The sequence below is a fragment of the Quercus lobata genome, chromosome 9 (assembly GCF_001633185.2).
Source record: "Quercus lobata isolate SW786 chromosome 9, ValleyOak3.0 Primary Assembly, whole genome shotgun sequence".
In the NCBI taxonomy this organism is placed as follows: Eukaryota; Viridiplantae; Streptophyta; class Magnoliopsida; order Fagales; family Fagaceae; genus Quercus; species Quercus lobata.
Window position 1 is genome coordinate 53,606,832 of NC_044912.1, and position 23,143 is coordinate 53,629,974.

The 23,143-nt window shown below is 33.2% G+C and overlaps 1 long non-coding RNA gene across 2 annotated transcripts; it reads right to left on the reverse strand.

Moving 5' to 3' along the window:
* Positions 1 to 19,505: 19,505 nt before the first annotated feature.
* Positions 19,506 to 20,075, reverse strand: LOC115960554. 2 transcript variants are annotated; one of them, XR_004085201.1, is made up of 2 exons: positions 19,916 to 20,075; positions 19,506 to 19,794 (listed from the first exon to the last, which is right to left on the reverse strand). It is a non-coding gene; the product is annotated as an uncharacterized LOC115960554 (long non-coding RNA). The 2 variants fall into 2 exon arrangements; XR_004085200.1 differs by having other exon boundaries at positions 19,506 to 19,800.
* Positions 20,076 to 23,143: the final 3,068 nt, after the last annotated feature.

Sequence of the window (23,143 nt, forward strand, 5' to 3'; positions counted from 1 at the left end):
ACGGAGGAAATGGTCAGGTTCAATGATAAAAATCTGAGGGGAGACTCAAAGGTAACCTAACCTCTCCCTTTAAAATTGCTATTAACGGGATGAACACGGTTTTTGGTCTCCTCCTAAGCGATATGTCACTCTCGTGATGGTATTCTATCCCTACATCGTTAGGATCCCCATATTTAGTCCTAAAGGCACTAAGACTTTTAGGATTATTGAGCAGATGGGCAAACCCACCCATAACTAAACTAGAAAGTAAGGAAGCAAATAATGGGAAGAAGATACTTACAGTGAGAGTGAACGAATAGTTTCGGGAGGCAACTATTTATATAAGGGAAAGAAATGGAGGAAAATGGGGCTTAGAGCCTCCAAAAAGCATTTATGAAGATAGAATGAGCGGGAATATTCGCCGCCTCCTCCACCCTTTAAAATTTGCATTCCTTAGGAACCAAAAGAATTTCAATCATAATTGTCGATCTTGGACAAGTGTTAAGAGGTGAGCGAAAACTGAAAGGTCGAATCCGATGCAATTAATTCCTAACAACTAACATCATTAAGGATTGACAACAATGACAAAACACGATCCAATGTGCCAAGGATTAAACCACGATCCCACCATCAGACACAACAAAGAGATATGACACATTGGATGAGTCCGCCATCAAAGCACAAGTTTCAATGCATGGCACAAGTTACAAGGAAATTACTACAATGGTGGTATTAGGAGGGCCCACCTTCTAATTACAAATTAGATATGTTGGAGCAGTAGACCAGACCCAGATGGCCACCTAGATTCTAAAAAATGGTAGGAACAATGCAAAGGTAGAAGATTCCCATTATTACCAACCACTAACTCAAGAGTATAAAAGAGGGGAAATTCAAAGGGGGGAGGATGAAACATTTTTGGGGAGAGAAATAGAGGAGAAACAAGGTTTTTTGGGACAGATGGAAACACAAAACCTATTCTAGCCCATGCACACATCTCCAATAATCAAAGAACCACCTCGTGGGGCTTGATAAATAGGTCTTAATAGTCTTAGGAACTGATCCATCCATCAATCCATCATTTTAACCCTTTCTAGGGTTTCCCGTTGCTCTACACCCTCAATTTCACCTACAACTTAGTCGTGGTACCTGTCTAGAGAAAGTATTACAGATTTGGTCCTCCACACACACATATATAGGGCTTAGGCTCATACATTTCTCTTATATAATATCTAATTCTAATAATTTATCTGAGAATGCATATGCCATCTTTTGCAAATTTTTTTATTTTGTTTTTAATGCATGCACAAAGATTCGAGACATTGTGAGATACTAAGATTCAATTTTAAAATATAATAAAAAGTTGTGTCCCACTAAATAGGGTTCCCTTTTTCTATACTGCCATTTTAGTTTGGTGTTAAAGCAATTAATATTATATCATCAAAATACCAAATAAAATAGAATTTGCACTTGTACATATTGAAAGAGTAAAAATTTCTTGTCCAAATAATGACACCTAGAGTAATGACGAAATAAATTAAACATATATATTATGTCTATCTCTTACGTATATCCTCTTATGGCAAAAATTATACTAGTAGAAGAGCTGAATTTAAATATTGAATAAATAAAACAAATTACAAATCACAAATATTGAGATTCCAATTGCTTGCAACTATATATGGTTCAGCACAAAAAAATTCGATTTTCCTATACAGGCTGCTGTTTTTGTACTTTCTGACAGACTTTGACCATCATTGACACAATTTAATTAATTAATTAGATAGAAAGACAAGAAAAGAAGATAGACAATGCATAAAACGTCCAACCTATTACATACTAGCATATAACCATTAACCCACACTATGTGCAGGGCTTGTATATATTTTTTTTGATAAACAGACTAGAACTTTCATTAAATCAAAGCACAAGATACATCATGGAGAAAAACTTGTTCAAAAAAACAAAAGATTCTCTTCAATCCAAGCTAAATAGTCATAAATACCTAAAACATATTTGGCTAAAAGATGAGCAGGCCTATTGCCTTGCCAATGAACATGAGAGAAATGAACATTGCGAAACTCAAGACTTGTGGCTAATATTCCATACACCACAGGTGCCACTGAAGATGGAGCCGGAACATTCTCACACAAAGATTGAACAATATAAAAGAGTCACCCTCCAAAACAAAGTCCTAAATACCAACTTTCTTTGCAAACAGCAAACCCAATTCAAATGCTTTAGCCTTAACTTCAATGGCTCCCAACGGTGCCTGAATTTTTTTACATAAACTAACAATGAACTTATCTTCATGATCTTGGATAATAACCCCTACCCTAGCAACTTTTTGAGAAGAAAAAATAGCCCCATCAACATTGACCTTAACAATTTAACATAAGAATATATTCTTATTGAAAATTAGAACTGCAATTTACTAAGAATATATATGTGTGGGAGAGAGTGGAGCTTACTGTGTTATTGGGAGCTCCCTCCGAGACCTTCAGTGATGGCCTAGAAAATCAGAGAGAGAGAGAGAGAGAGAGAGTGTGTATTTTATGAGATAGAAGAAGCTTCTTCTTCAGAGAGAGAGAGAAGTGTGGCTGTGGGTGTGGTGAAGACGAAGACGGAAGAAGCTTGGTGAAGATGAAGATGAAGACGGAAGAAGCTTCTTCCGAGACCTTCCTCTCTCTTTCTCTTCTCTTCTCTTACTTTTTCTTTTTCTTTTTTCTTTTCCTTTTTCCTTTACTTTTTCCTTTTTCCAATTGTAGTATGAAAGCCTTTTCTCTTACTTTTTCCATTTGCAGTAAGTTAAAATGGTGTCTGATCACTGATGGGTTGAAGAGGTGGATGTGTTTTAGTTGAAAAGTTGAGTCCCCACTCCACAGAGTGCGAGTGAGATACCAAGATTCCAGTTGCATGTAACTAGGTATGTTTCAGCACAAAAAACAAAACAAAAAATCGATTTTTCCATGCAGATGCTGCTTTTGTACTTTTTAATTGACTTTAACTATCATTTATATCATTTAGACACATATATTTCCATAATTTTATCATAATTTTGCTACATTATGACTTTTGATTATTATAAATAAAATAATAGATTTATGTGTGTTTATAATTTTTTCACTCACGTAGCTTTGTTACGGATAAAATTGTAGAAAAAATAACACTAGACTTGCTCATGCATAAAAAGTCCAACCTATTATGTATACTTCCATTGTACGGCCTAAAGTTGAGACTGGCACGGCTACAAATGTAAGTCAGTGGGGATTCCAAAGTTGAAGTGCAAAAGGCTACTCAAGGTTCGTGAGAGAAAGTTATACTATTTTATTCAGGGAAAGAGAAAATCCAGAAGGGAGTGGGCCATTAAAGGAAGAGAGACAAAAATTATATTATGATCTTGAGAAAATGTCTACATGATCTGATACAAAATATTCGATCAGGCTGGTGTTTTTGTACTTTTTGACTCTGAGAATTATTATTACACTCGAAGAGCACACATTTCCCATCTCAAGTAAAAGAGAAAAGCTTACATACATTTCCATCTCAGGTAAATAGAGAACACCGTCCCACATGTGGCCACAGCCTTAGGCAGAGACGGAGATAGGATTTTTTGTTGGGTGGGCCAAATTTTGGTTCTAATATCGGAGTCACAAGTCAAGATAAATCATCACATACATGTGCACATACACATATATAAATGATTATATTTTGATACTAGAGTTGATCATAGTTTATAAAATATATTGTGTATATAAAATTAACAACTTTCGTATATGTATCTTCACAAGATAATTTTTAAAGGAACTCATCATCTTTTAAGCTCCAATGAGGATACAAAAATTATCTAGTTTAATATTAAAAATGTAAAAAAACGAATTTATGAAAACAAAAACTACTTGTTTCTATAATTATTAGATCAATTGATAAATTCTATTAATTTTTATGGGCATCATTGGACTAACTCAAACATTTGGGAGAGGCCAAATTCTATTCTTGTAGCTAAATATTTAAAGTTTTTAGTACATACACATAATATAAAAGTATTTTTTAAAATGGAAAGTCCTACCTCAGCTATTTTGACCTTTGCATGCATAATCAAAACAATAAAATACTCCATGCATGTCCCGTGTTCCTTAGTCTAAGAGGTCAAGCTAAATATATCAATAATTTTTAAATCTATAAAATAACACACACATATAATTGTAAACTTTTTTTTTTCATTAATTCAAGACAAAAATATATGCTTTATGTATCCCCAGCTCTCTAAATAGTAAATACCCTTTTTTTTAAACAATTCTAAATACAAAATGAAAGAAAAATAATTTTTATTAAATGTACTTATATATTTATGGAAATATATGATTTAATTGCTATTAAAGTGATATATGTGTGGTTTCTCCAAAAAAAAAAAAAGTGATATATGTGTGTGAGGGGGTAAATATTTTTAATATGAGCAAGACTTAGGTACAGTACTTAGGTGCTGCTCCTTGGGTTCCCATTTTAAGATTCTGTCATATGGATTTTTTCTAATAGGATAGAAGTGTATTTTTAAATTAAGTAGTCACACGGCTGAATTTTAAGATGGGAACCTAAGGAATAGTACGTAAGGTACTGTATCTAAATTTTGTCCTTTTAATATTAAATAAAAAAGAGACATTAATAATGAGGTTTCCTAATTTTGTAGACTTTTTTTTTTAAAATATATATTCATAGGAGACCAAAATGGGAGAGGGGAAAGAATTTGAAAATCAAGGGACCCTAGCTCCCTGCCCTTCCTCCGCGGATGGCCATCACCATTTGAATTATAGTTGTCGTTGCAACCTATGTCGTCACACCACCACTGTCACCACCATTACTTAATTCTCTTGAGTCTTGACCTCATCCCATATATAAAATTAGAATTGAATTCTGCCCTTATCTGGATTAGATGGCCTAGAAGGACACCTTCTACACAGTTATATATTGCGTTACTCTAAAATTCGATGGACATACTAAACAAAAGAACAAACTATTAGTTTTAGGCAGTGACTTTGTCCCATTTGGTGAAAGGTATCAATTTTTGGCACCTAATCTTATAATTAATTGTCAAGACAGTAACATATATAGTGGAACGATAAAAGGCCTGAGATGAATTACGTACTGGTATTCAGCAAAAGAAAAAAAAGAATCAAAGATAAGGTTGTAAAGAAGGCAGAGAGTTTTATTATTTCAACATATCAGGTTTTTCATTTTCTTTTTTCAACTGGTATTTTATTTTTATATAGCACAACCCAACTTTCTTCTCCTCTCCTCCATTAGAAAACAAATTTGAAGTGCATTGGTTGTGTCAACTCTCAAAACTCTTGCACTAAATGGTAATGATGTAAATAGAATTAAAGTCCACCCTACCGTGCAAAAGGTTGAAATTTTTTGTTGCAACTTGTGAGGGTAAGCCATTGGTCTTAGGGGCGAGCTAGGATTTTTTGTTTGGGGGCCACATTTTGGTATTAATATATTAGTTTCGAGTCAAAATAAACCATCATACACATGCGTAAACGTACATACACAAATATAAACATTAATATTTTGATATAGAGTATGTCATAATTTATAAATATATTGTATATAAAATTAACAACTTTCAAATATATATATATATATATATATATTCGCAAGATAATTTGTTAGGGGAACTTATCATTTTTTAAACTCCAATGAGTACACAAAAGTTGTCTAGTTTGATATTAAACATGTACAAAAAATGAATTAGAGAAAACAAAAACTACTTTGTCTCTATAACTACTAGACCAATTGACAAATTCTATTGGTTTTTAAGAACATTATTGGACTAACTCAAACATTTGTAGGGGCCAACTTCTATTTTTGTAGCTAAATATTTAAAGTTTTAGTACTTATACATAATATTAAAATTTTTTTTTTTTTTTGGGGGCGCTATGTCCCCCCCAAGCCATGCTATAGCTCCGCCCCTGATTGGTCCCGTGACCAAACTAGGTTGTAATGTCCTTTCATTAGTCTATACCTTTTTTTTTAGAAGCATTAAAAAAAAATAATACCACAAATCATTAAATTAAACAATTAAAAATAATTTCTACACTTTGAATTTTGTGGCTCAACCTTCATAATTGCTACACTTCGAATTTTAAATATTATTATATAGATAATGTAAGGACGTAGTTTGAGTCCTAAGCCCAAAAAGTAAGTGGATCTAGGCTTAATGAGCCCAATACAATGAATTTGTAGAGAGTGGATTGAAAAACTAGGTTATAGTGAGTTGGGTAACAATAATAATGGATTTAGAAGACAATAAAGTAAAGGTAGACTGGATTTATCTAAGAAAATTCGTCATCGGCCCAGTCCGATGAGATCAGTTCTTGTATGTATTACTTGAAATTGGTTACAAATACAGTTTTGATTGCTACTGTGTTTCTTTCTTTGTTCTTTGCTCCCCTTCTCTCAGGGTACCTCCTCCATTTTATACTATCTTCCCCTTTCATCTCCACCCTCCACGTGCAGATCAGATTGTTGGTATTGATCCTTATCCCATCAGCACATTCCTGAAGTCTTTGAGTAGTTGCTGTAAGACTGAAAACTACTGTTCAGGTATCAATTCCTCATTACTGCGGCCAGAGAGTTAATTGCAGAGCATTCAATGCGGTGGTAGCAACTTTTCCTTAGATATTTTATAGCTTTCCTCTGTCTTGTCCCTTCCTGATACTTATCTCCATCCTTGGAGTGGTCTGAAATGTTGTTCTTAGCTGTAGACCACATCTTCTGACGTCGACTTTGCTCAACCGAGGTGACATTCCTCCTCGAATCCCTCCTGGGCGATCATGATCAGACCTTACCTCTTTACCTACTACCACGGACCCTTATGACAGTGTTCACTCATCCTCAGACTACTTAATGCCCTCGAAATGGGCCCCCGGCCCAATATCTTTTATAGATATGTACTCCTGGACCTATCACCCCTACAGATAAGATTTCAAGCTTAGTAATGACACGTGTATGATATGTTGTTGTAGAAATATTTGTTCTTCCAATATAATAATTTTTTTAAGAATTGTGGATAGCCTAATTTTCAATTAAATCATTTTAGACTAATTGAAAATCTACTCAAGAAAGATTATTTGATATCACTTCACAATGAAGTGAGAATATCCACCACCATTTAACGAGCACAAAAACTCTTACGACAAAAATCCAAGACTCTTTTTGGTTGCCCCACAAATGCATTAACTTCACCACTTTTTTATCCTTTTCGGTAACGTTATTAACATTATTTATATATTATAAAAATATGCGTAAGTAAAAAAATATTATAAAAATAAATATTTTAAAAATATGTATTGTGTTGTTTAAATATTGAAAATTATTGTTTCTAGCCTTAACTTTTGCTCTAACATGGAATTTCCTCTACAACCCTTGCTTTAGCTTTTATTACCTTTAACAAATGACAATGACATTGACAGACCTGTATTCATAATTTTCATTATATGTTTACATCAACGGACCTTAACTTTTGCTTTCACCTTCCTCAAAAAAAAAACTTTTGCTTTCACATGGAATTTCCTCTACAACCCTTGCTTTAGCTTTTATTACCTTTGGCAAATGACAATGACAGACCTGCATTCATAATTTTCATTATATGTTTACTTCAACGGATCATAGGTTTTTTGTGTGGTGCACCTTAAGGTTTGTGAAATCTCTGGCACATTTAACCAAAAAAAAAAATCTCTGGCATTCAAAATTTCAAAGTGTTGGACTATTTTTAATAAAAAAATATTATTTTTATTCTAAATATTGAATATATATCATTCATTGCCTATTTGCTGATGCTATATTGCTATCCATATTTTCAATAAGGATTTTAATAATGGGTACTCTAAGGACACACAATAATAAATCAATTTTGAAAAAAGTTTATTGAAAATTGAAAAAGTTTTAACAATTTTTTCAATTTCAGATAAAACTTTTCTAAAAATGGATTTGTAGTAACCAGAGCCTTTGAATAATGCCATATTCTAATACCCACATTAATGAGAAAGTATATAGTGTTTCAAGAACTCCAACTCAACATATATGTGGTGTTTCTAAGACCAATAAGAAATTGACACCTAGCCTAAAAAAAGACACATCAATATATTGAGCTATTTAAACTTGAATGACTAAATTGGTCCTGAAAAAATTTAAAACACCTGCCATTTACTTTCTCATGAAAAGATGACTATATATAAATATACACACACATATTCATATAACATAAAGACAAAAATCTAAAACTGGCCCTTTAACTTTCAGCCTTTTTTATTTCAGTCCTCTAACTTTCAGTTTTGTCATTTCAGTCCTCTTACTTTCAATTGTTGTCAATTCGGTATTCTATTAACCAGTTGTTAAGTGTCTCTGTTAAATGAGCAAAACAACGCCGTTTTGACTCTCTTTTTTTTTTTTTTTTTAAAGTTCATAATTAAAAGAAATTAAGAAAATTGCTTTTTTTTTTTTAAATAGAAAACATTTAGGGGAACGACATCATTCCCCTTGCCTGAAATCAAAAACAAAATCGTGTTATTTTGCTCACGGTCCTAAACTGCGAATTTTGGGGAAGAAGGGAGAGTTTTTCTAGGTCGGTAGCAACAGCAGTGATGAGGTGAGATTGAAAGAGAGAGAGAGAGAGAGAGAGAAACCAAGATTTGAGAGAGAGAGAGAGAGAGAGAGCACCCAAGATTAAGAGAGAGAAAAACCAAGATTTGAGAGAGAGAGAGAGAGAGAGAGATAGAGAGAGAGAGACCGAGATATTTGAGAGAAACAATCCGATATTGAGATTCCAATATTAAGAGAAACCGAGAGAGAGAAAGAGAGAGAAAGAGAGAGAGAGAGAGAGATAGGGTCCACTCCGGCTTGCTAGGGTGCACTCCGTTAGCTCCAGCTTCAGCTCCAACCAAATATAATTTTGGGTAAGTGAAAATATAACTCTCTCATACTTAGTCTCTTTCTCAAACCCTCTCTCTCTCTCTCTCTCTCTCAATTCGACTCGGTCTCTCTCTCTCTCAAACCGACCAGCTTTCATTAGGGTTTGGGTGTCATATTCTTTGGTTTTGATGTCGTTCCCTTAAGTTTTTTGTTTTTAATAACATTTTTTTTCTTTTAATTCCAAATTTTATTATTAAAAAAAAAAAATAAAGCCAAAATGACGTCGTTTTGGCTCACTTACCGGCAATAGATAACTAAGGTCTAACGGAGTATCAAATTGACAATAATCGAAAGTTAGAGAACTGAAATCATAAAACTGAAAGTTAGAGGACTGAAATGAAAAAGGTTGAAAGTTAGAGGGTCAGTTTTGGATTTTTGCCTAACATAAATCACCATAAAGTCATAAAAAAGAATTGTTGCCAGCCACCTGCAAGTCCTCCGCGATAAACACATACACACTCATGTAGGCTTTATACCAATTATCAGAATATCATAATTTTCCATAATAAATCAACCAAAGACTTAAACAAAAAAAATGAGTAAAAGATAGATTAAATACCTCATAGGAGACTATTAAGAAGAAATTATTTATAAAAATCAATTCCTTCAAGAAAAACAACGAAACAAAAGCATCACATCCATCCCTGCACCATGAAAAAAAATTATTACAAGGAACGAAACAAATTGTGAAAATTCCAAGTAAGCCAACACATATTGCAAACTTAAATGCATCTAAAAGAAACCATCTTTAATATGAATAACTAAAAAAGAAAAGAAAAAAAATCTAACAAATAAATAATACCTGAAAATCAAGCTCAACTATCAAATACATTAAATCAACTAAACAAAGAAAGAAATTTTATTTCTCTACTTATAAAACTACATCATACTAACCACTGTTAATCTAATCCAAAAGAACAAATTTTTGAAAAGAAAAAAAAAAAAAAAAAGACCACCTTTTACTGTATTATTATTATTATTATTATTATAATTATATATATATATATATATATATATTTATTTATTTATTTATTTATTTATTTATTTGCATGGTCAGGTGAGTAGAGGGCCGAGACATATATATGAACTTTCTTGAACCCCCACACTCCAACAGATATTTTTGCTTACTCCGTCATCATCTATTTTTGTTAGAATATATATATATATATATATATATATATAAAATCTTATTTTTTTCATGAAAAAATATCATCTTTTATACATAATTTTTTTGGGTAGAAAGTGCTATTTCTCATTCCACAAATGGTGTAAATAAATTATACCAAAAATTTAGAAAATGGCATATATAGTTTCAAGAGAGCGATTTAGTCTGAGCCTCAACTCCGTCACCTAAAAAATTATTGGAATTGACAATAATTTTGTTTAGACGAAAACTACATTTTCGTTTCTACATTTTTACACGATTTTCACTTTGGTTTTGTTTCTGCCATTACATCAGAGACGAAAAATACACACATAACAAACAGAGTGCATTATTGACACACTAAAAACTGATATGACATTAAAATAATAATAATAAATGTTATTTGACATTAAAAAATGTCACGTCAGCATCTAAATTTAAAAAATTAATTTATTAATTTTAACTAAATAAAAAAAATTAAAACAGAAATAAAAATCAAAATTCACATGAATTAAGATTTAAAAATATCTTGAACAAGAGCACCAACCAAAATTTAAGAACACAAAATTGAAATCCAAAAATCACAACCACAGAAGCACAAACACAAACCCAGCAACAGATCAACCAAACCAAACATAAAAGCAACAAACACAAACCCAACAACTGATTTTTCTTGTCAACCAAACCCAAGAACAACAAACACAAACCCAAACCCAAACCCAAACCCAAGCATCAATAAGAATGCAAACACAAACCCAGCGATCTATCTTTAGAAAACCTGCAATCCATCCTCAGAAAAACCCAAATCCGACCCTCGTCCTTCTCACGCAGAGCCTCGTCCCTCTGCCTCCCCCACTCGCAGCAAATTCATTATTCTTAGAGAAATGGTTAGTGGACAACTTTGGGTGATGGTAAAAACACATATATTCCTCTCTTGCCACTACATTTTGATCTAACTTTCTCTTCTTCTTTTTTATCTCTCTAAATCATCAAAGACCCAAAACGTTCAATGATGACGAAATCTGTCACCGACCTTAAGGACAGCACCGCCTCCTCCTCCTCGCAATGGCCTCCATCGTGCCTCCACTGGGTTTCAATTTAGATGGCAAAATGGGTGGTCTTGTGTGTTTTTGGGTTTCAGATATGCTAAATGGGTGTTCGTGGTTTCAAATCTGGTCCAATCAAGGCATAGGAGGATTGATATTGATTGTTTGTGGTTTTCTTTTGTGGGTTTCGATTCAGAAGGGTTTTGATTTGGAGTTTAATTTTGATTTGGATTCAGATGAGTATTTGTTGGTGAGTTTCCTTGGGTTTTCCTTCATTTTCTTTAAAAAAAAGAATGAAGAGATTGTTTGCTGAGATTTTTTTTTTTTTTTTAACAACTAACAAGGCAATCAAACATGTTATTTGTGGAAGAAGGTAAAAATACTGAAAATAAAAAATTTTAAGTTAATTTAATTGTTTTATTTAATTTGTGAATGTGGCAGTGGCGGTGGTTTTTGGTTTTCAATTTTGAGATCTTAAGTCTGGATTGGTGTTCTTGGTGTTCTTGTTCAAGATACTTTTAGATCTTAATTCATGTGAAACCACTGAGGATTGACCTTCCAGATGCAGCGGGCGACATGGTTGGAGCTACTTCCATGAAAACCAGCCAGGGACTATGTTTTTCGAGGAAGGGGCTTCGTTTGAGCAAAACCAGTGCTCGTCAGGCATTTCAAGAATGAACTTTGTGAGCCAAACAGAACGCCTGAGAAGTCTGGAGGCAGAGTGCCAACTTCTGCACCATCAGTTGATTGATACTACGAGGACTTCTTCACAACACATTGCTGCATTGGAGAGTGAGAATCTGTGCCTTCGTATGGAATTAGCACGTGCCAAGCAATTTGCTCCACGGCTCTACATGGATCTTCCCCGTCCACACTTCTCATCCGAGAGTGCTTCTTCTTCATCATCAGCCTCTACTCAACCTACAATAGCAGCCATTACTCCCGTGGCTTTGATGAGAACAAACAATCTTGGTTTGGATTATACTAATTTCCTTGCCAGATCAGTTCTTGGCTTCCAAAGCATCAATTACCCATCAGGATCTACTCCACCTAATGGAGGCTCTCACCTCCCACAACCCACAATAGACACGATTTCTCATCTTTTGGCAAGCTGAGGGTTTCTGTCTCTCTATGAGTAAGATGAGGGTGTTTGTAACTGAGTCAGATAATGGAATTGGTGGCTATAAATCCGTGGAAGCCATGATAATAGAACACTCCAGAAGCCGCGGGCGGCGGATTGACTCTTTTCAATTATTCTTCTACTCTCTTTTTTTAAAAAATTATTTATTTATATATATGTATTTTAATGGTATATATTATCAATTATGAGTTTTTTTTTTTTAAGAAATTATGAGTTATGACTTACGAATGAGTGATGAGTGATGTAGATTTTGTTTCGCAAATGAATTGTATTAAGCAAATAAAAAAATTAAAAAAAAAAGGTAAACTATATAAATAGTCTTTATCTTTTACATTATATGTTAATTTGGTCTCTATCTTTTTAATTGTGTCAATTTAATCTCTAACATTTTAATATTGTGTTATTTTGATCTTTGTCGTTATCTATTGAATAGAAAAATCTGATGTATCTAACAGAATAATATAAAATTTATTTACTAGTCTCATCAACTTCCAACTGTACAACCTTTACATGTAAAAGGTAAATAAGATAAATAAATAAATAAAAACCAAAATCCCTAACACTCTCTTTCTCGTTAGAACCTCTACCTCACCCTCATTATCACTCTCACACTCCCTAACTCTCTCGGCGAAAACTGAAGTTGTAAACTGCAAGGTCGACCCACGAGGGCCAGTGGTGAGGTCTTTCTCTCCGATGGCTGAAGGTTCGGTTCCCCATATAATGGAAATTAGATATGGGTTTTGTAGCAGAGAACAGCGTAAATTTTACTGCGATTTGGTGAAGCCCTAAGATTGGAAATTAGATATGGGCTTTGTAGAAGAGAAGAACACAGATTTCATTGCAATCCTGCAACCATCGCAATGTCAAAGAAATGGAAGGGTCTGTCTACAGATTTTTAACACAAACAAATAAAATAAAAAAGAGAGTGAAAAGTTCAATCCAAAATAGTCTGTTACCACCGTAGCATCAAATTTTGATTATTGTTTTTTATGATAGATAAATTAATTTTTTTATTATTCTATTTGACATGTCATGCTTTTTCAACCAAAGGATAACGGCAGGAAGTAGAAAAACCCGATACTAAAAGGTTGGGAATTAAATTGACACAAATAAAATGTAAGGGACCAAATTGATATATTATGTAAAAGATAGGGACTATTTCTGTAGTTTACCCAAAAAAAAAAAAAAAGTAGGATAATGATTTCTAGCTGGATGCCAACTCTTGAAAATTTGCAATTGGATTTTTATCCAACATACCATTGGATGAAACTGGGTCGATCTGCCTAATCGGCAGATTAAGCCCAAATTTGTTCTGCCAAATCAGCCGATCAAGCCCATATATTATTATCTTTGTGCTAGCTCAGTTTGAAAGGGTTTTTTGACTTTCCGAAACCTTTATAAATATAAGAGGGAATACCCCTCCAATCTCTTACAAAAGCTTGAAGTTGCTTTTTTACTACGGTCTACGAAGATGCTTAGTGCAATGAAGCAATCATTCTAGTTTATCTCTAAGATATTAGAATCAGTTTCTTTAAGGTTTTAGAGGAAGTCACAAGGGCCAAAATAGCACAATAGTACTGTTTATCGAAATATATATCAATCCATCACTGTTTTGGAAATATATAAGAATTTACCACTTTTTGTATACTTGAATTTTCTATGATACTCAAGTTTCATGAACTCAAGTTTTACAGAAAAATTTAGAAAATTTTTTATGGTACTAAAGTTCCATAAAAAAATTTCCACAAATTTGAAGACTATTTTTTGAAAGTACTCAAATTTATGAAACTCGAGTTCCTTAAACTCGAGTACCCAAAAAGTAGTAAATCCTTACATATTTCCGAAATAATGGTAAATTGATATATATTTTCAGTAAACAATGGTATTTAGTCATTTTGGCCAATAACAATGTGTTCAAATTCACATAGTCCTGAACATACCTTCTTGCATCATTCGTCTACATCTTTAAAGAAATTTTACCATTGTTTATGATATTATATGCTAGTAATTATTCTTATTTTGTTTTAGTTTGTATATATATGTGATCGTTGCTTATTGATAATGTTCTTGTAGATATGAAATTTTATGATTAATACCATGCTTGTGTAAACTAGTCTAGTTACAATCTTATTATGATAATTTGGAGTTTAAGTAGGAAAGAATGGATGCTTCTTCAATGAAAATCTTATGCTAGATCTTAGTTCTTAGATGATATCACTTCTATTTTGTTTGTTCTTAGAATTTTATGCATGTCTATAATAGGTTTTAGACCTTTTGGGTATGCTAGATCCATAAGAATGGTTAAAATTGTAGAAAAATCTTCTTTCTTTTCTTTTTTTTTTTTCTTTTTTTTTTTGTTCATGAGAATATTAATTTGTTGTTTAAGATTGATTCTTAGATATGTTTTCAAATAAATCAATTTTCAAAACCAATTCGGTGTTTTAAAATCCATTTCTTGTTTTATGTTCAAGGTAGAAATAGTCTTTTGCATCAAGCCAAAGTTCTTGATTTCCTGCACTGTTTCAAAAAACACAGTTTTGCACTGTTTTAAAATATAGTTTCTGCACTGTTTAAAAATGAGCTTCTGCACTATTTTAAAATAAAATTCCCACATTGTTTTTCTTAAAATAAGTTTCCTACACTTTTTTAGAAAGAAAATTACTGCTCTATTTTTAAACCTTTTGCTTTCTACACATGTTTTATCAAAATAAATCTAGGTTTCAAATATAATATTTTGACTTAACAAATTTCAAATCTTTTTCAAGAATCAGAATTTGTTTTCAAGATCAAAATGAAGGCTCTTTTCTAAAATCCAAAGTTATTTGCAAAAGGTTAAATTTGATTTCAGATCTAATAATTACACTTAATCTCAAAAATAGTTTTAGATCTTTTTAATTTGGTAACATAAATTCTAATTTTCAATATTGATCTTGATCTTAACAAGTGTTATGATCATAAATTTGAATCCAAACTAAGCCCTTCGTACTTTTATCATATCTCACGACTAAACACTACTACGCAGAAATAATTTCCATTAAGTTTGGGTACAACTCGATGACTAGGACCACCTTGTGGCTCCCATAGGCCATAGAACGTTATTAAATGGGACTCCTCACTCTAGATAGTGCAGGGACCAGCAAAATTTTCTCATTTGGAGATTTTAAAAAACAAATGCAAGCAGGAAAACAATTACCTTATGTATAAGCATGGTACAATTACTTAAAGCCAATGAGGTTTTAAGTTTTTAACATAAAGATTGTTGGTGGTCAACCAAAATGACAAATTCAGCTCTTGGAATTGCAGTTCAAGAGCTAACCGCGTATCAATCAGGTTAATCCGCAAACAAAATAAAGGTAGCTTTCTTTTAAGGAGAGGACGTAGCTAGCCTTAGCAACTAAATGGTAACAAGCTTTTGAGAACATGAATTCTAATCAATACAAATTTCACTCAACATGCTTATATGATACGATCAACCCCACCCACCTCTCCGGTGAAAGACAAAAATACTTATAAAGACGAACACCTCCACGGAGTTAACTACACTATAGTTGCAATAAAATTAGTTAAAAATCTAACAAAAAATTGACTTTATTGACATAAAGTTGTTTCTTAACGGGCACCTTGTGATACCCGTTAATACTACCCTTCGAATAATTAAGGAAATGTGATGATCAATTAATTACACCCAAGAGAATCTGCTCTGCAAAAACTTCAATATAAAATTTTGCGCAGCAGCATGAACATCATCTCTAATAAAAGTAATTGCACAAAGCTACATGGGAACTCATCATCACAAAGCATGAACTTTATCCAAGTAAATTATCTATGTTCATGCCCATAGAAAGCACCGCAAAGCAGCAGGCGAAACCCTTTAAGCTCAAAAAAGGCGATGTCTACCTAGTCTTTACAAAGATAAAGCAAGAACAGCCACAGCTTCTTTACATATGACCATACACATCATTAAATATCTCCTTATTTTGTGACTTCTTGTGAGCACATTCACGCAAAGTTGTTGGATATATGGCCAACTCAAGAAGAAAAGAAAATGAATAATACTGTAAATTAATATTTTGATGTAAAATATTTTCAGAAAAATATTTTCATATTTTTACGATGTTTGTTTTGCAATAAAATAATTGGTCAAATGTAAAATATTTTCAGTCAAAGGAAAAATTAAATACAAAAACTGTATTTTACACTTAAAAAAAATCGGTAAAACATTTTATACTTTCTTCTCCCCCTCCCTCCCCGACACTTTTTCTCAATTTCTACCCCTCACTTTCTTCTCGCACAACCCATCTCACTAAAGGAAGCCTCTCTCTCTCTCTCTCACAATCATAATGGCTCGCTAGTTTCTCTCTCACACTTCCTTCAACGAAGCCTAAGGTTGCCTACACCGCCACCAAGCCACTGTGAACTACCACCTGGCGTGGCTCTCACTTTCAAGTTTCTATCTCTACCTCAGTTTCTCCCTCTCCTTACTCATGTTTGCTGAGGCTGAAACCCAGGAGACCCATACCACCATTGATGGCGACAGAGCACAACGATGGCCGCCGCTCTCTCTCTCTCTCTCTCTCTCTGTTCTTATTTCAGATTCTATGTGGGTTTGGAGATTGGGTTTCCTTTTGGGTTGTTAGGATCTGAATTTTTCAGCTTGGGTTTGAAATCAGGAGTTTGGGCATGGTAGTTCGTAGATCTGTGGGTTTGGGTGTGTTCTCTGTTGAAAGTTATTGTTTTGATTTGGTTTTTGGGTTTTCAAGCAAAAGATGGTTTATTGAATGAGCATTTGCAGGTTTTGTGTTTTTAGGATTTGTTGTTTGAGAAACTAATGTGTGTTGATGTGAATCTGGATATTCTTGGGTGGTCAGTGAAGTGGTGGGTGGATTTGTGCCAATTTGTTAGTGATGGTGGATTGGTGCTTGGCTTTGATAGGTGGTTTGATGACATGCTGAAAAACTACTAAACCATGAAATGACAACATAGATATTTAGATAGCATGATTAACCATAACCCTTGCAATCTGCTCATGAACGTGAGTGCCCACTAGCAATCTCAACTGTCATTCCATGATTATGTTATTTCTACACACATTCATCATCCAACTATTCAATCATGTATTTCAACACACATTCATCATCTAACTATTCTCGTAAACTCCTACACAACAAATCTTGTTCAAGTTACCATGTCAATTCACTTTTATGGAAAATGTAAAATGTAAAAATACATCAAAATAATTTTTTTTTTTTTTTCTTTTCGTATAAAAAATTTTTAAAAAGTATATCTTAAACCAATACTCTTGAGACCTTCGATAATTTTTCCCACTATTAAAATCTAATTGCCTGTGGAAAAAATGCAAGAGAAAAAATAAAAACTTGAAAAACATAAACCAATTGCACAAAGCTACATAGGAATTCTCATTTCTAAATCAGAGACAAATAGAAGGTTTAGAAGCCAAGATTATGAATATGCCCTCCAAGCAAACATTCAAATCAGTTTGTTTTCAAACGACATAAAACACATGATGATGACTCCAACAACCATAAACTCACATCCCCATATCTACTGGCCCTACAATTAACATCTCTCATCTTTTTAATCCACCACCTCCGGCATTGTTCCCTCCTGCAGATTGTGCCGCCTTCCTTGCTGCCTTTTCTTGTAGTGCCTTAGCATCCCTAAAAGAAATAAATTAATTATTATTAAAAATAAAACCCTTTTCTCATCAAACCAAGACAACAATCTATTTTTGCATAGACGTGATTCAAACTCAAATCCCTAATTAGACACAAGGATAAGAGACTTAAGCAATTAGCAAACAAACGACACAACCAATCTTTTCCATTCCTTCATTAATATAAGTAAAACACTTAGATTAAAACTGTTGAAATAAATTTTTTTTGATAATAGTGTGTACCCTATAAATGAATATAGATTCAGACACATGGACACGATGATATTGCATTTACATTTTCTATACCAAGGGGGGCAAATTTCAAAAATCAAAATTTTTCTAGAATTTCTGCCATGGAGTTGATAAAATTTTAATTAAATTTTGTCACGTCATCAACATCTAATAAGTATCTAACAATTTGGCAGAGCTTGAATGCAATTCTTTAGATGCTCTACATTCGTTCAAAAACATGATAGCATTAACCAATAAAGCCCAAATTGCAGCTATGTTTTTTAATTTAATTGGGAACTTCTTTAAGGCCATTTAGAGGGCGTTTGGATAGCTCGTTTTCCTGCGTCCACGTTTGGTGCTGCGTTTTCTTTGTTTTGTTTTTTTTTTTTCTTCTGCCCGCATAAGTTGACTTTGGTGGAAAAAATTACTGTTTTGCACTGTAACAATACTGTTCATATACTGTAATAACACTGTTTACGTATTAAAAAATATTAAAAATGGGTCTCACGGTACTTTTCATCCATTTAAAAATTATTTTGCTACAGTATTTTCAGTTTTCAGTTTTCAGTTTCAGCAACAATAAACTTAATCCAAACGGACCCTTAGTACCAATATGACAAATCTAAGCTTGTCATTTACCTTTCACTTAAAAAGTAATAATCTATTTTATAATATAAATAACGGGTTTCCGATTTGGTTTTCAACTTTTTTATGTACTAAAATACTCCACACAAATTCTTAAACTCACTAAAATATCTCTATCATTTAGTTAAATAATTTTAATTAAAAATCACAATCCGGTTAAAAGAGTAATTTACTTTTATTAAATTTTAAGTTTTTTCTTTTATTTCATTTTTTAACATTATTACACGTTCCTTTATCTCGCTGGATTGGCTGAGATCTCCTCAGATAGAGGAGAGAACTCGCCAGATCTGCACTACTCTCCCAAAGTATTCTCTAATTTTATTTTATTTTTTTATTAAAAAAACCAAAAAAATTTGTTCTTTTTAAGTAATTTTCAGGAAAAAAAAAAAAAAAAAAGCTTTGAGCAAAAATTACATCGAAACACACACAGAATAAAGAATGATCAAAGTTAGAGAGAGAGAGAGAGAGAGACCTTTCACGGCGTTGTTCGGGGGTGAGGCCATCGCCTTTTGGCTGCTTGGCTTTGCCGCCTGCTCGGGCCTGAGCCCGTTCACGGTCTCGCTCTCTTTGGTTGCCGCGTTCGCTTCAGTTAAGGCCAAACAACAAACAACAAACAACCAAAGCAATAATATCACAAAACGAAAAAAACAAAACCGTTCCTCTTCTTTTTTTTTTTTTACCCAAATTCCACGTGCATAAATTATAACCCGTTTAGTTTCCGAGAAAACGTCTAACAATCAAGAAAATAATTTTTTTATAAAAAAATTAATTTTTTGAATGAATTGTTTTGATACTGATTTTCTCGGAAGCCAAACAGGAGGATAGAAACAACAAACCGTAGGGGGAAAAGGCTGATCTAGGGAAGGATATGAGTCATTATATTATTTATTATTGAGATTTGATAGATTCTCTATTTATGAACAGATGAACAAGATTGGAGGGACCAAGAAAAAAAAGCCCACTGATCCTGAAACTTCACAACAATCCAAGAAAAAAAAATTCATCAACAATCTATAACTGAAAAAAAAAAAATCTAAACTTCGAAAATTAGAGGAGAGAGAGAGAGAGAGAGAGAGAGAGAGAGTTACCTTATCGTGAGAGATCTGAGCGAGAAAGGCTGCAGAGAGAGAGAGGGTGTAGTGAGTGAGGGGATGGAATTGGTGGCTATAAATCCGTGGAAGCTAAAATAATAGAACACTCCAGAAGCCGCGGCGGCTTGATTCTTTTCAATTATTCTTCTACTCTCTTTTTTTTTTTAATTATTATTTATTTATATATATATATATATATTTTAATGGTATCTATTTATCAATTATGAGCTATGAATGAATGAGTGGTGTAGATTACGTTTCGCAATTTTTTTTTTTAAAAAAAAGGTAAGATAATGATTTCCAGCTGGATGCCAACTCTTGAAAATTTGCAATTGGATTTTTCATCCAACATACCATTGGATGAAACTGGGTCGATCTGCCTAATCGGCAGATTAAGCCCAATTTTGTTCTGCTAAATCAGCAGATCAAGCCCATATATATTTCTATCCAGTGCAATACCATTCACCATTTTCACTCACAAATTTTTTTCACCTTTCATCTCTTTTAACTTTCACTTCTAACTTTTTTAAAGTTTTTTCTAACTTTTTTGAATCAATGGTTGAGGTTGAAAATTGATTTTTACAAATCTCAACCATTCAAAGTAATTGCATCATGAACAATATTGCACATGATCTCAATCCTCTACATGCTAGCTCAGTTTGAAAGGGTTTTAGACTTTTCAAAACCTCTATAAATATAAGGGGGAACATCCCCTCCAATCTCTTAGAAGTTGCTTTTGTACTTGGGTCTACCAAGATGCTTAGTGCAATGAAGCAATCATTCTAGTTTATCTCTATGGTATTAGAATCAATTTCTTTCAGGTTTTAAAGGAAGTAACAAGGTGTTCAAATTCACAGTCCTGAACATACCTTCTTGCATTTTTACCATTGTTTGTGGTATTATATGCAGGTAGTTATTCTTATTTTGTTTTAGTTTGTATATATATGTGATCCTTGCTTGTTGATAGTGCTCTTGTAGATATGAAATTTTATGATTAATACCATGCTTGTGTAAACTAGTCTAGTTACAATCTTATTATGATAATTTAGATTTTAAGTAGGAAAGAATGGATGCTTCTTCAATGAAAATCTTATGCTAGATCTTAGTTCTTAGATGATATCACTTCTATTTTGTTTGTTCTTAGAATTTTATGCATGTCTATAGTAGGTTTTAAACCTTTTGGGTATGCTAGATCCATAAGAATGGCTAAAATTGTAGAGAAATCTGTTTTTTTTTTTTTTTTTCATGAAAATATAAATTTGTTGATTAAGATTGATTCTTAGATATGTTTTCAAATAAATCAATTTTCAAAAACAATTCGGTGTTTTAAAATCCATTTCTTGTTTTATGTTCAAGATAGAAATAGTCTTTTGCATCAAGCCAAAGTTCTTGATTTCTTGCACTGTTTTAAAATATAGTTTCTGCATTGTTTAAAAATAAAACTCCCTCATTGTTTTTCTTAAAATAAGTTTCCTACACTTTTCGCAAAAAAAAAAAAGTTTCCTACACTTTTGTGGAAAGAAAATTACTGCTCTATTTTTAAACCTTTTGCTTTCTACACATGTTCCATCAAAATAAATCTAGGTTTCAAATATAATATTTTGACTTAACAAATTTCAAATCTTTTTCAAGAATCAAAATTTGTTTTCAAGACCAAAATGAAGGCTCTTTTCTAAAATCCAAAGTTATTTGTAAAAGGTTAAATTTGATTTCAGATCTAATAATTACACTTAATCTCAAAAAATAATTTTAGATCTTTTTTATTTGGTAACATAAATTGTAAAATTCAAAAAAAAAAATTCAATATTGATTTTGTAAATATTCATGATGTTGCAAATTAAGCCGAGGACAATATATGATGCAAAACTCAAAGTATACTTTCCATTTCGAATTTCCATGTTCAAATTCAATTCAAATGTCAATTATAATTGTAAGGACTGGATTCGAGCGCTCCCTCTATTGGACCAAAGGTCTCAAGCCCTACTAGTCCAATACAATAAATTTTTAGAGAATGGGTTTAAAAACTAGGTCTTAGTCCGAACCACAATCACTAAACACGGCTGTGTGTGGGTTGAATAACAAGGATAGGGGTTAAAGTATGGAACTTATTCCTCAGGCGTTCCGTCCGAGGAACTTGGTATCCTTCTTCTTCTTCTTTTTTTAGTATTAGGTTACAGACGTTTTCAAGGTCGTGCAGACTGCTACAGCTTTCTCCTTTTTCTCTCCTCCTGCTCTTTTTTCTGCGATCCCCCATTCTTGGAGGGTCTCTCACATTATATACTTCTTTCCAGTCGATCTTGACCCTCCACCTGTTGATCATGCAGGTCATTACTCAAGTGCTCGTCCCATCAGCCACCTTCCCAAACCTTCTGTGAGTTGCGACGACCAAGGCCGCACTGTTCAGGGGTCATTTCTTCATTAATATGACCAGAACATTAGTTGGGTGCATTCAATGCGGAGGTGACAATTTCTCCTTGGCACTATGCGCCCTCCTATTGTATTGTCCTTCTCCTGGGGGCGCTCTAGGAGGCTGCTTTTGCCGATGTGCTATTGTCTCCTCTTGGGATTTGGGATGCCAAGGGTAAGATCGTCCTCGACAACGTTTCTACTCCATTTGGGCTTTCTTTGTCCGTCCTCGGCCTTTTCTCCCTCCTCGGCGCGGGTCTTGGGCCCAGTATAAAGTGGGCCGAGGTTGTCAAATTATTTGGCCCCACAATAATGTAATGCAATATAATTATATGTTTTATTTATATGCTTTATGACATGGTTTATGAGATGTGTAATTGGTCACCATAGTTTGAAAAATTGATTTTACTAGATAAAGTGGATGTCTAACATTTTCCTACTTTGTAGCTATGACTTGAGATTTGCGGTATGATACCCGTAATTGAAGTAGAAGGAAACATTGTGTTGTTAGAGCATTCACATCCCATATCTTCGAATTATTCTATTTTACCATTACAAAAATTACTTTACCTATTATGCCATACAATTTTACAATATACCTAACTTTTATTTTACAATACAAAGCATTAAAATAATATAAATTATACAATAAAATAATAAAAAATTTATCTATCTCTCTCTCTCTCTCTCTCACACACACACACACACACACACATTTCTGTCCTGCCTCTGTGTCACTCTCTCAACAACCACACAAACCCAATCACCACCACCATGCCCACCACGCCACCACTGCCTACCAAAAATCCCACCAGAACC